Source organism: Nyctereutes procyonoides, unplaced genomic scaffold (genome assembly GCF_905146905.1).
Source record: "Nyctereutes procyonoides isolate TBG_1078 unplaced genomic scaffold, NYPRO_anot_genome, whole genome shotgun sequence".
NCBI classification, from domain to species: Eukaryota; Metazoa; Chordata; class Mammalia; order Carnivora; family Canidae; genus Nyctereutes; species Nyctereutes procyonoides.
In genome coordinates this window covers 37788707-37799773 of record NW_026575046.1, presented here as the reverse complement: position 1 = coordinate 37799773, position 11067 = coordinate 37788707, and the positions used below count along the sequence as shown (strand labels likewise).

At 43.4% G+C, this 11067-nt stretch overlaps 1 non-coding gene across 1 annotated transcript; it reads left to right on the top strand.

The window, feature by feature from the left end:
* The first annotated feature begins 2048 nt into the window (after positions 1-2048).
* On the top strand, positions 2049-2155 carry LOC129510075 (U6 spliceosomal RNA). The gene has a single exon (XR_008664517.1). It is a non-coding gene; the product is annotated as a U6 spliceosomal RNA (small nuclear RNA).
* Positions 2156-11067: the final 8912 nt, after the last annotated feature.

The following is an 11067-nucleotide window of genomic DNA, read 5'->3' as shown; positions in this document are numbered from 1 at the left end:
CCTGGCTCCGTAAAGAGGGGACCATCTAGAGACTTCTACTTGGCCCTTTTTACAACAAGAACCATGGATCAGTGAGGAAATTTGGTTATGTCAAGAATTAAGTATGTCTAATGCAATTACACATTCAAGAACTAGAGATATAACCCTGGGTTTACAGACCTACAAGGCTCTCTGTAATTTTAACTTGGGCCAATATTCCATTCATTACCTGACCACCATTAGCCCCCACTTTAACTGGTGGACCACGGTAGTGTTTTAGGGTCCCAGAAATTAAATTACTGCCAGTCAGGGCCAGTGCTTATTAACCCTAAAAGATCTGAGGAATATTTATTTATTTATTTATTTATTTATTTATTTATTTATTTATTTATTTTGCAGGATACAGTCACCCTTTTAAAGACTGCAGGCCTCTGGGGAAGTCTTGAAAGAATGTTTATAGAATATACTGTGGCCATGTCATGGAGTCCTTAAGAGAACTCAGCATGTCCTTCAGTCAAGGGGCTCTAGGTATGATAGCTGGCTTAGGTCTGGAAACTGGAGAAGAGGCTATGACTCTTTCTGTGCTAACTTTGGTCAGACTTCTGATAACCAGACCTAGAGTTTTTCCTATTGTGTAGATCAAGTAATATTTAGTAGATTTACCATTTCATTCCTAGATTGACTGTACCAACAAGCTACTGTATTAGAATTCTCCAAAGAAACAGAACCAATAGGATTTGTGTGTATATGTACACAGGAAGAGATTTATTATAAGAAACTGGCTCTCATAATTATGGAAGTTTGGCAAATCCGAAATCTGCAGAGTAGGCCAGACAGGCAGGAAAGCAGATCCAGTCTGAAGACAGTCTGCTGGAGATTCCTCTCTTGCTTGGGAAACTTAGTCTTTTTATTCTATTCAGGCCGTCAGCTAATTGGATGAGGCCCACTCACATTTTGAAGAGCAGTCAGCTTTACTCAAAGTCCACCAATTTGAATGTTAATCTCATCCAAAAATACCATTGCAGAAACACCCAAAATAATGTTTACCTAAATATCTGGACACATCATTGACCCAGCCTAATTGACGCATAAACATAATCATCAACAGCTACTATCAATGATGCCTCGGGGTCAAAACATTTTGATGACCATTTTGTCCCTGCTGTGTATTATGTTAAACACATCCCCCTTATTTCTAGTGACTAAACACTACCATTTGGCCTCTACGGCTCTGGGATCCCTTCAATCCAGATGAAATTAATGAACAGTATTAAACTGGTGACAACATCTGCTACCATCATACTGACTAAAAGAGAACCACCACAATATTTCAGAATATTGATGATCTCCTCATTAATGTCTCGCTGAATACCTTAGTGACGGAGTATCTACTGGGTCCTCTTGAACCACGTAGTAGTGGGCAGTAGTGGGTGAGGGAAGTTTGAAAGTCACATATAATATGTTCATTCCAACATTTCCCTCTCCCTAAATCTTTTAATTCCTTTCTTTACATTATGACAGAGAAATTCTGGGATCTCAAACTCATTATTATATGTAGGTCACTGTTGTGTCCAAATAAACATTCTTAATACAGGTTAACACATCAAAGAGAGAATCCCTGATAAGTACATCCATATCAGTAAATTTGGCCTTTCATATTCCGCCTTCTTTGGTCTAGTGTTCTTAGATTCCCATTCCACACATATTTACCAGGTTTCTGCCTATGTAAATTAGAAAAATCTGGCAGTTATTTTGGATCATAAAATCTTCCTTACAGGATCAGACTCTGAACTTGTTTCCTTTTAATATGCTGTATCTGCCCCTAGTTTTGGGTCTAGTTATGGGTCTAGTGGCAACAAGGGGTAGTAGAGTAGATGTTGAAGAGTAAGTAAAGGTGTGTCCTTGAAAGGCATCTGCTTCAGGTGAGGTTAATGCAAGGACTTCAAGCACAGGAAGCCTAATCTCAGTCATGGAGAGTGAAGGCAAGGAAGGCTCAAAGTGACTTAGGGGTAAGATTTTCAGCTTCATCCAACCCCGTGGCAATGTCTTCATTCCAAGTCTTAGAATTAGTACTCACTTCGGCAGCACATATACTAAAATTGGAGCGATACGGAGAAGATTAGCATGGCCCCTGTGCAAGGATGACATGCAAATCCAAGTCTTAGCATTAGACACTGTCCCAATCCTCATCCCAACTTGCACTGAGAGACATAGTCTATGAATCCAATTTACATTTAAATTCTGCAACCCTCACCATTAAATCCTGGGTCTGAATTTGCAGCTACAAGAGATTTGAGATACTGTTAGGACTGCCATAGAATTCCCCTAATCAGGACTTGAGCTAAGACTTTACAGAGCTGAGTGTGACATTTTCCTTCTGTAAGCACTCCAGTGCTCTCAGAGGAAGGCATCCCACCCCACAGTCCTCCTAGTCATCATTATTCCCAGCAGCCATTTGATCTCCCGAGGCATCTGTTTCAAGGAAGCTCTTCATCACAATAATCTACAGCCAGTAATTTGATTAATCACTGCCACAACGTGCCATTGGTTACCAGCATCCTATTTTCATGACAAGATGTTCAATAGTGCATTCAGGTCTAGAGACAAATCCAAATACCTGAAAAAAATTCCATCTCTGAGGGTCTGTTTCCCGAGATTTCTGGTACCAATTTCTATATCAGTGAAGATTCAGTCAGGAGACACAAACTCTACCAATTACTTTCACAGACAGAATTTAATATAAAGAATTGTTCATCAGGAATTAGAAAACTAGAAAGGCAAAATGAATGATGTAGTAAATGCAGAAAGCAGTTACATATGACTCAGAGAAAGGGTCCCATGGAGCTGGGACAGAGAAGGCATCTGCCGGCTGATAGCGGTGTGTCTGAAGAAGCAGAATGAGGCTGGTTCTGAGATTGTGGAAAAAATGCAAACTTGAACCACCGGCTCCGGAAGGAAATAATTCTATCATTGCCAGGGTGAGGAACTGTTGTCGGAGTGACACAGGACAGTGACAGGAAGCAAAAGAGAAAGGAGCAAGTTCCTTGCCACTCTAGACTTCCAGTCTCTCTCTCTCTCTCTCTCTCTCTCTCTCTCTCTCTCTCTAGTGCCCCCTATTGGCTGACTAACAGAAGATCAGCTGGCAAAGGAGAATGATTTGCAAAGTCCCAGCCTTGACACGGAGCCAAGTTCAAAGCTAAGAGACCTTATAGCTTAATAACCCTGGAGGGGGACCCCTGGCTGGCCCAGCCGTTTAGCGCCTGCCTTCGGCCCAAGGTGTGATCTTGGAGTCCCTGGATCGAGTCCCTGGATCGAGTCCCAAATCAGGCTCCCTGCATGGAGCCTGCTTCTCCCTCTGCCTGTGTCTCTGCCTCTCTCTGTGTCTCTCATGAATAATAATAATAACAATAATAATAATAATACAGTGTGTATATTCTGAGCCTTTCCTTTTTTTATTTTTTTTTTATTTACGATAGTCATACAGAGAGAGAGAGGCAGAGACACAGGCAGAGGGAGAAGCAGGCTCCATGCACCGGGAGCCTGACGTGGATTCGATCCCAGGTCTCCAGGATCGCGCCCTGGGCCAAAGGCAGGCGCCAAACCCCTGCGCCACCCAGGGATCCCTGTTCTGAGCCTTTCCAAAGTGAGTTCCCAACATCATGTTTCTTTGCCCCTGCATACTTCAGCTTACTCTCAACAATAACTCCCTAATACTGTCTAATACTCAAATCATATTCAAAGCTCCTCCAATTGCTCCCAATATCTTTTTAATTCTTTGAAACACCTTTTAATTTTTTTATGACATTAACATTTTGAAGGCTGCCCCACTCTCTGAGTTGGTTGTTTTCTCTTATATCATTTAACTAGTTTCTCTGTTTTCTATTTTCTGCTAACCAGAGGTTAGGTGTGTGTACATGTAACTTTTTCTTCACAAGCAGTAGCACATATAATAACTTTATTATAGCAATCATAAATTAACTGGATGAGACATGTAGAGATAAGTGTCTTCTGAGTGTTATTTAAAAGAAACCTGTAGAAGCCTTTTGAAATACAAGATTTAGAGAAATTATTCTCCACTGCATAACAGCTGGTAGATAAAAAATTTCTTTCTAGCCACTAGCTAAATTTCATGTATGCAGTCTAATCATGCATCGTTTCCTCAAGCTGGGATTTCTGCTTTTCTTTCTAGCCAAAAGGAAGGGATAGACCCTTTATTTCTCACAGTCCCTCCCCAAATTATGCTGGCAAAATGTGGCAAGGCCTTGGTTTCTTTCTTTCTTTCTTTCTTTCTTTCTTTCTTTCTTTCTTTCTTCTTCCTTCCTCTCTCTCTCTCTCTCTCTCTCTCTCTCTCTGTCTCTTGCTTTAGGCTTTGGTCTCTATACTCATTCCTATGCTGTTCCTTCAAAGATTGATTCTACAAAGCAGAAGCCTTAGACTTTCTTAGCAGGGCATTTTCCTCAAACCAAATGTCTCTCCATTTCTGAGACTTGAGAAACATCATCAAGAGTTTTTTGCATTAAATTATAAAATGTCTTTCCAACTGAGGCCCTTCAAGTTACATCTGGAAAGTGGCTGGATCTTTTCTGGGTCATTTCCTATTGAATATAAGTAGTATCTATTTTGGTCTGACTTCATTTGTGTTGAGACTCTGGCTGGCTCAAGGCTTTAACTCTACTGAAACCTTAGGCCAAAGGAGCCTCTCCAAAATCTCTGGTTATTCTTTTCCTTCCTGCGAAGACTGCTGTGCTTATGGAAGCCCTCAGTGACCGAACGTGGCCCAGTAGAAGAACCTATGACTGGATGAGAGCCGAGCTCTTGTGGCAACTCTGGCTCCAACTCACTGTGTAACCTTGGGAAGATGGCCTGCTTCTCTGCCCCCGTTCCTTCAGCTGTATAATGGGAGAAATAATTGTCCCAAAACTTGGAAGATTTAAACAGACTGAAATGTTTGTTTGGGTTTTTTTTTTTTTTTTTTTAGAGATTTTATCCACTTATCTATTCATGAGAGACACAGTAAGAGAGAGGCAGAGACATAGGCCGAGGGAGAAGCAGGCTCTCTGCGGGGAGCTGGATGCAGACTCCATGCCAGGACCCCAAGGATCACGACCCCAAGCCAAATGCTCAACCACTGAGCCACCCAGGTGCCCTTGTTTTTGTTTTTTAAAGAAAGTATATAGCTGTAGGGGAAGGGTTACTAGTTTTAACTCTTCTCAGCTCTCTGCCACATCCCCAGATCCAACTCATCCAAAGGAAGAATTTCCAAGAACTGTAACACAGTATATATTCTTTATTTTTTTTATTTTATTGAGGGGAGGGGTATAGAATAAATACTAGATTCCCATGATTTAAAAGACAGATTGTCACCTACAATGAATGATAAACCTTCCTTTTACCACTGTTACCACTGTTACCACTCTGCAGAAGTTCCCTTCTGCAGAGACAACTTCTTGAGTCACAATGTTTTGTATATCTTTCTTGAGATAGATGCTGCTCATACATTCACGTGTGTTTGTGTTTGTTTTCCTCACTTCTTTTTAACTTGGATGATAGCAAACTATACACACTGTTCCACTCCTTATTGTTCTCGCTAAACAAAGTATCTTGCAGATAATTCCATAGTAGTACACAGAGTTCTGCCTCTATGTATGTATGTATGTGTGTGTATGTATAATGATTTAATTAGTTCCTTATGGCTAGCCATTTAGATTGTTTCCAGTCTTTTATAGTTCAAACACGGTTGAAATGAATATCTTTATGCACACTTCCAGAATAACTTATGGAAATAGCTGTGTTGAAAATAAACAGTGTATTTTCAATTTTTATACACCTGCAAGCTTTTCTTGCAGTTCAGGTATGATATTGTTTGATTCTAAATGGCATAATACACAGGGAAGCCAACACTCACTCCAACATTGTGGTCTTTCTATGGAATGGAAGCAAGTCCTCTCTTTCAGCAGCTGTCTCCTTAGTGCTGCCACATTAGTGAGACCTCATCTGGAGTGATCTCACCCTGGAGAACTTTGCAGCCCCAAAGCCCCTTGTTGAGAGTAAGCATTAACAATGGGGCCTTGGCCATTAGGTATTTGAAATGATTCAACATTCATTTTAAACCCTCTTTTGTACCAAAATTGGAGAAAAGAAAGGGTTGAAAAAGGGCAAAGAGGAAGGCCAGGAAAGCCTACATTTTAATCATAAATGGAAGTCAAAAGATTGTGGACTTTCTCTGTCATGACTTCACAACTAACTACCAAGTCACTGAAGGTCTCTGTCTCTTTTTCCCCATGTGTGAAATGAAGATCACAGACAAATCATTCCTCAGGACGTCTCCTTCTTTGGAGATTCAGATGCAGTGTAGGTCAGGGGCACTTGTTCTCCCAACCTCAACATATTCAAAAAGCAAGAGATGTCACAAATGAGTACACGACCAAGTGGGCGGTACAGTTGAGATGGCAATCAGACAGTTCTGTGCTGGAAAACAGGCTGGAGGCTCTGTTGGGGGAAAAGAGTCTTGATCTGTAGCATTTGATGATTTCTGTAGTGTAATTATTCCCACTATGACACAAATATGATATCATTTGACTTAGAATTGGAAAGAGAAGCACAGAACTGGCTGCTATCTCCAGAAAACCACCAGTTAGGAATTCAAGGAAAGCATTTTCTTCAGACTGTTCTGTGTTGAGAGACCCTTCATGAAAGAGGAGAAATTTGAAGTAGGCATTGAACGATAATGCTAGTAGGACTCTTTCCATGGTAACTGACAGGAACAACTCATGCTGGCTTGAAGAAAGAGAAAGAATGTGAGAGCGAGAATTTTGTACCACATTCTGCAGTATCTGCACAAAGCTTTCCAATAGTGTATCCAGAGCACTCCCTTTCCCACCTTTCAGCTCTTCTTGCATTTGCTTCTATCTGTATATTGATGTCACTGACTCCTCCCGCAAGCAGGCTCTCTCCAAATGGCAGAAAAAGATGGCTAGTGCAGCCCAGGGCCGTAGCTTTACAGTTAACAATTCAGAAGAAAAGCAGTGCCATGGTGTGGAAATCACATGGAAATATTTTGAGGATCTCTGCTTGGATCTCATGTCCACCATTTGGGTTCTTAACTGGGCACAAAAGGAAGGGGCACCTGGTCCTCATGCCCCTGCTCCTGCAGCCAGAGGGCAGGCAGAGCACTAAGATGGACCACTTCTTCCCCAGCACCCAATACACATGAGAGTCACCAAATGGAATTCCCTAATGGGTAGAGGGATAATGGGCAGATAAAAGCTATGGATTTCTAGTAGACATATGAGTAGGGCAAAAGAGTGGTTAGTTAGAGGGAACTACCTAAGTGAAGGTGCAGACACACCAAAGTTGAAGGTGAAGTTGGGAACCATCAAGAGTACTCCAACCAAAGCAGGGCTACCCACAGGGCAGTGGTTCTTAGTGGAGGGCGATTTTGCCCACCTTGGGACACGTGGCAGTGTCTGGAGATATTTTTGGTTGTCACAGCTGGAAGCGGAGGGGTTGCTGCTATCATCCAGGAAATAAAGGCCAAAGATTCTGCTAGCCATCCTACAGTGCACAGGACTGCCCCCCCCCCCAGCGAAGACATATCTAGTCGCAAGTGTCAATAGTGCAGAGTTTGAGAAATTCTGACAAGAGAAAAGGTTGCTTATAGGATTGGAATGGGGTTGAGGTGAAATGGAAAGAGGAAAGAAAGGCGGCCCTCTGGATGTCCTCTGCTATTCAACTCACACTCGTGTCCCACGCCATCTCTGGCACTCACAGCACTTGTAGCTCACAGCACAACATATCAGTTAGGGTTCATGGGAAGGTGCAAAACCATCTAGCTATTTTAAGAAAACATGGATTAATAAAGAGAATCAAGTGAATTCAGAATCCTTACAGAGTAAGTTCTGGCCTGGCCTGGTCCTCCAAGAATGATTCCCAGAACACCACACAGTACTGAGTCCCCCAGGGAACTACTACTATTTCTGCCACAGTCTGGAAGCTGGAGTTTGGGAAGTCACCGGCCCAGTCTCTGGCTACAGGAATATACAATTTTAGGTGTAGTCTTGGACCAGGGTTACCGCCCAAACTCTAGAACCATATTGCCCCTTCTAGGTCACCACCAGCACCATGGATCCCTCGGTTGCTGCCTCCTCTCCATCTAACTCAGTTGTTTTTCCTAACTCAGTGTTGAATTCAGGTTTGCACTAGCACACAGGACTGGCTAAACCTAAATTACAATAGGAACCCAACAGCAAGGAGTTGGAGAAATGGGTTTTTAGCTTTTCAGCCTCTATAGTACAAGAAGACACATCAAGAAAGGATTGGGCAGATGTGGAGCAAGCCAATCTACCACTCTGGCACATGGCTGCCCCTGCTGGATTTTAAGCTCCCTATGGCTATAAATGTCACAATGTCATTCGTCTTCTCAATATGCTGAGCATGCTCTCTAGACATGAATGGCATTGTTAAATGAATTGACCTGAATCAAACAAATGAGGAAATCCTCCTCATTTCGTACACTTTGTATGTTTCCTATAGGACTTACTGCATTATGCCTCTTAGACCAATTTGTGTTCTCATTCATTTTCCCTGGAGACCAGAAGTTCACCTGCTAGTCCTCATATTGGTAATAGGTAACAAATGTTTGTGGACTGAATTAAAGAAAGAAACAAACTAGAGCGAGGAAATTCTGAGCCCCATTCTGTCTTGAAGCAGCTCCTGCAGCTCCTAGAACAGCCACTCACGAGTATTTGGGATTTCCTGCTACATGGAGCCATCACCACAGCAGGGACCCACACAACAAGACCCCAAGGACTCTGCTCAGCTTCAGGAGACCTAGGTTCCAGGTTTCCCCCAAAAGTTGGAAGAACATCCATTCCCATTCATTCACCCAGAAAACATATATTAAGTGCTTTTCAGGTGCCACTTCCCTGTACTCCTTTTCCATTTCCTGTACTTCTCTTTAACCATCTCCTTACCAACCAGAGCATGTCAGTGATTTCAAGCCTCTAGGGCAACGGAGTCCCATGAGTAACATGGAGATGCCTACTTTACCCTAGAACCCTTTAGATTGTGAACAGCATCCACACATTGGAGGCAGAGTTCCCTTACCTTTTTCGTTCCATATTTGGGAACTGACCAAGGTACCCAGAGGGAGTGGTAGACAGAGGACCCCTTTCCAACCATCTATGAATCAGCACATTAAACCCTACTTCACATCTTTCTTTCATGTTTAGAGCTTGCATCTCCCTTATACCCAGACAAGACTCAGTCCTCCCTCAGGGTTCAACCCAGGCATTCCCCTGAACACCCAGCTTCATACTTAGTGTTTACCTCTTCTGTAATACTCATTTCACTTGTAGCCACTTATGTCATTCCCCATGAGACTCCAAGTTCCATCAAGACAGGCAACAGGGATCCCTGGGTGGCACAGCAGTTTAGCGCCTGTCTTTGGCCCAGGGCGCGATCCTGGAGACCCAGGATCGAATCCCATGTCGGGCTCCCGGTGCATGGAGCCTGCTTCTCCCTCTGCCTATGTCTCTGCCTCTGTGTGTGTGTGTGTGTGTGTGTGTGTGTGTGACTATCATAAATAAATAAAAATAAAAAAAAAAGACAGGCAACAAATTTATTTGGTTTACCTCTGAATCCCCAGCACCTAGCTCAGGGGCTGACACATAACATGCTTATCAAATGTTTGTTGCATGAATAGCTGTTGAGGGAAGGGGTAACTGGGTGATGTGATGAGCACCGGGCATTATATGCAACTGATGAATTGAAAACTACATCTGAAACTAACAATGTACAATATGTTGGCTAATTGACTTTAAATTTTAAAAAAAGAACATCCGTTGAGCCCACTAACTTTCATCCTCAGATAATATTTACATAATAGTAGTAATAATACTCTACATAGTTCAGTGGTTTACCAAACACCTATATGGGTGAGTGTCCCAACTTTAGGGAGAAAGACAGTACAATAATATAATCATTACTCTCTCTACTTTCTTTACCACAGAGAATATGGTAAGTGACTTGTCTTAGGTGGTGGAACCAGCAGGGTTCAAATGCATATCTGCATTAAAATTCTGAATGTGGGCCATATATCATCTGCTAACCAGATGCTCTGGCAGTCAAGTAAAATAGAAGCTCATAGAAGAGAGGGGTAGAAAGAATAGGAAGAAGCTAAAGCCAGGCCTCTATGATTTTTCTTTCCTCTAGCCTCTGCTTTCAACCTAAACAGGATCATGCTGCCTGTTCCAAGATTCTCAGCAATTTGAGGCGGGGGCAGAGAGTTAGTGAAGCCAGCGAAGCCTTACCTTCTGGGAGGAGGGAAATGAGGGCTGGGACCCAGGATCACTATTATGTATGTGCACACTCTGTATCTGGACAAACTCTACACCAAAGCATATGTACATGTACCCAGAATAAGTCACTGCGCCAACGGGTGCCACACAGAAATCATGCACATACACACTGCCATGTGGCTGTGCACACTTAGGCACACAGTTAAACACGTACCGAACACGCAGCTATCCAGCCACTGTTGTGTACACCCAGCAAACGAAGTACACTTCACTTACACAGCGGGCTGCAATCTTGGACGTGTGCGTGTATATGTGCATACAGGAGCCCTGGTGCACGTTTGGACATCTGCACTTATGAATGCACACACACACACACACAACACAACTAAACATGCACACAGGATTCATAATCCCTCTCAAGTACATGCACATTCCATACACGGGAACGTACGCCGTTACCGTGTCAGGTCCACACGCACCCTCTGATCCACAGCGAGATGCATGCTCACGTCCAAGCAAAACAGACACATGCACAAATCCCCACACCCTTGCCATCGCCGGGGGGGGGGGGGCAGTCACTGTCGTGCATGTAAGACACCGACGTGCATTCGCAGACCCCGGCGAGTCGTACACACCGAGACGCGCACGGACACACTCAAGCTGCCGCCAGCGCTGAAGTCTTTCCCCAGCCACGCGGACGGGGAGCTCGGAGCAGCGGGCTGGCCCACGTGACCGGGAACGAGCGCTCCCGCCCATGACGGGATGGGAAAAGTATGCCTGGGGCGGGCGC